Source organism: Rutidosis leptorrhynchoides, chromosome 9 (assembly GCF_046630445.1).
Source record: "Rutidosis leptorrhynchoides isolate AG116_Rl617_1_P2 chromosome 9, CSIRO_AGI_Rlap_v1, whole genome shotgun sequence".
NCBI lineage: Eukaryota > Viridiplantae > Streptophyta > Magnoliopsida > Asterales > Asteraceae > Rutidosis > Rutidosis leptorrhynchoides.
In genome coordinates, this window is record NC_092341.1 from 322479992 (window position 1) to 322483899 (window position 3908).

The window sequence follows — 3908 nt, forward strand, 5'->3', positions numbered from 1 at the left end:
CATCCCATACATAGAGATAAAAATCATTCATATGGTGAACACCTGGTAACCGACATTAACAAGATGCATATATAAGAATATCCCCATCATTCCGGGATACCCTTCGGATATGATATAAATTTCGAAGTACTAAAGCATCCGGTACTTTGGATGGGGTTTGTTAGGCCCAATAGATCTATCTTTAGGATTCGCGTCAATTAGGGTGTCTGTTCCATAATTCTTAGATTACCAGACTTAATAAAAAGGGGCATATTCGATTTCGATAATTCAACCATAGAATGTAGTTTCACGTACTTGTGTCTATTTTGTAAATCATTTATAAAACCTGCATGTATTCTCATCCCAAAAATATTAGATTTTAAAAGTGGGACTATAACTCACTTTCACAGATTTTTACTTCGTCGGGAAGTAAGACTTGGCCACTGGTCGATTCACGAACCTATAACAAATATGTACATATATATCAAAGTATGTTCAAAATATATTTACAACACTTTTAATACATTTTGATGTTTTAAGTTTATTAAGTCAGCTGTCCTCGTTAGTAACCTACAACTAGTTGTCCAACGTTAGATGTACAGAAAAAAATTGATATATATTATCTTGAATCAATCCACGACCCAGTGTATACACGTCTCAGGCTAGATCACAACTCAAAGTATATATATTTTTGGAATCAACCTCAACCCTGTATAGCTAACTCCCACATTACTGCATATAGAGTGTCTATGGTAGTTCCAAATAATATATACACATGGGTCGATATGATATGTCAAAACATTTGCATACGTGTCTATGGTATCCCAAGATTACATAATATATTAGAATACATGTATAATACAATATAAGTTAGCTAGAATATGATTAATATAGATTTGTTACCAATTTTCACGTTGCTACAACAAGAAAAATTATCCAATCTTGTTTTACCCATAACTTCTTCATTTTAAATCCGATTTGAGCGAATCAAATTGCTATGGTTTCATATTGAACTCTATTTTATAAATCTAAACAGAAAAAGTATAGGTTTATAGTCGGAAATATAAGTTACAAGTCGTTTTTGTAAAGGTAGTCATTTCAGTCGAAAGAACGACGTCTAGATGACCATTTTAGAAAACATACTTCCACTTTGAGTTTAACCATGATTTTTGGATATAGTTTCATGTTCATAAGAAAAATCATTTTCCCAGAAGAACAACTTTTAAATCAAAGTTTATCATAGTTTTTAATTAACTAACCCAAAACAGCCCGCGGTGTTACTACGACGGCGTAAATCCGGTTTTACGGTGTTTTTCGTGTTTCCAGGTTTTAAATCATTAAGTTAGCATATCATATAGATATAGAACATGTGTTTAGTTGATTTTAAAAGTCAAGTTAGAAGGATTAACGTTTGTTTGCGAACAATTTTAGAATTAACTAAACTATGTTCTAGTGATTACAAGTTTAAACCTTCGAATAAGATAGCTTTATATGTATGAATCGAATGATGTTATGAACATCATTACTACCTCAAGTTTTCTGGATAAAGCTACTGGAAATGAGAAAAATGGATCTAGCTTCAAAGGATCCTTGGATGGCTTGAAAGTTCTTGAAGCAGAATCATGACACGAAAACAGTTCAAGTAAGATTTTCACTCGAAATAAGATTGTTATAGTTATAGAAATTGAATCAAAGTTTGAATATGAGTATTACCTTGTATTAGAAAGATATCTCACTGTAAATAAGAAAGATTTCTTGAGGTTGGATGATCACTCTATAAGATTGGAAGTAAGCTAGCAAACTTGGAAGTATTCTTGATTTTATGAAACTAGAACTTGTAGAATTTATGAAGAACACTTAGAAATTGAAGATAGAACTTGAGAGAGATCAATTAGATGAAGAAAATTGAAGAATGAAAGTGTTTGTAGGTGTTTTTGGTCGTTGGTGTATGGATTAGATATAAAGGATATGTAATTTTGTTTTCATGTAAATAAGTCATGAATGATTACTCATATTTTTGTAATTTTATGAGATATTTCATGCTAGTTGCCAAATGATGATTCCCTCATGTGTTAGGTGACTCACATGGGCTGCTAAGAGCTGATCATTGTAAGCATTTTTGTTAAGTAGAAGTATTTTGATAAGTGTCTTGAAGTCTTTCAAAAGTGTATGAATACATATTAAAACACTACATGTATATACATTTTAACTGAGTCGTTAAGTCATCGTTAGTCGTTACATGTAAGTGTTGTTTTGAAACCTTTAGGTTAATGATCTTGTTAAATGTTGTTAACCCAATGTTTATAATATCAAATGAGATTTTAAATTATTATATTATCATAATATTATGATGTACGAATATCTCTTAATATGATATATATACATTAAATGTCGTTACAACGATAATCGTTACATATATGTCTCGTTTCAAAATCATTAAGTTAGTAGTCTTGTTTTTACATATGTAGTTCATTATTAATATACTTAATGATATGTTTACTTATCATAATATGATGTTAACTATATATAACCATATATATGTCATCATATATTTTTTACAAGTTTTAACGTTCGTGAATCACCGGTCAACTTGGGTGGTCAATTGTCTATATGAAACCTATTTCAATTAATCAAGTCTTAACAAGTTTGATTGCTTAACATGTTGGAAACAATTAATCATGTAAATAACAATTTCATTTAATATATATATAAACATGGAAAAGTTCGGGTCACTACATATATAATATCAAAATTCCATAAATCACGGAGGTATTTTCGGAAGATGTCAGGTAAGGTTTAAAGTAATAGATATGCTAAGATATAAATTCGTCTGTACACTATGTATGCAATAAATGCAGGAAACGTGTCTAGACTTAAGATTGATAAGCGTTTAATTTCTAACAAGAAATGATAAGCAAAACTTTTTGACATGCAGTTAAGGTCGAAGTCCAGACTCACTAATGCATCTTAATAACTATCCGTTAGACACACTAATGCAAGCCCTGGTTTGCTAAGACCACCGCTCTGATACCACATGAGACGACCCGTCCTAATCCATAAGGATGAATACAATAACATATGGTTACATTGCGAGGTATTTGACCTCTATATGATACATTTTACAAACATTGCTTTCGTTTTAAAAAGACAAACTTTCATTACATCGAAAGTTGATAGGCATGCATACCATTTCATAATATCTGAACTATAAATGATCTAATCTGTCATTTACTTAATAATAATCTTTATTGAACTCAACGACCTGAATGCAACGTCTTTTGAAATATGCCATGAATGACTCCAAGTAATATCTTTAAAATGAGCAAATGCACAGAGGAAGATTTCTTTCAAACCTGAGAATAAACATGCTTAAAAGTGTCAACCAAAAGGTTGGTGAGTTCATTAGTTTATCATAATCATTAATTTCCATCATTTTAATAGACTACAAGATTTCAGATATTTAATTGTACACGTAACCCGAGTACAAGATAACACGCATAACCTGCGAATTAAAAATTATTCATATGGTGAATGCTTGATAACCGAACTGACATGATGCATATAGAATATCCCCCACATACAGGCATTTCGCAAACTGCATGCTATATACCGGCTGTTGCAATCAGTATATATCGTCGAAGTACTAAAACATTCGTAACCCGAATGGGACTTGTCAAGGTCTAAAGATCTATTTTTAGGATCCGCATCAATTAGGGGCCATTTCCCTAATTCTTAGGCTACCAAGCTAAAAGGGGCGATATTCGATTTCGATAATCCAACCATAGAATGTAGTTTCGATTACTTGTGTCTATTTCGTCAAACATTTATAAAAGCATGGCATGTATTCTCAGTCCCAAAAATATATATTGCAAAAGCATTTAAAAAGGGAGCAAATGAAACTCACAATACTATATTTCGTAGCAATTTTG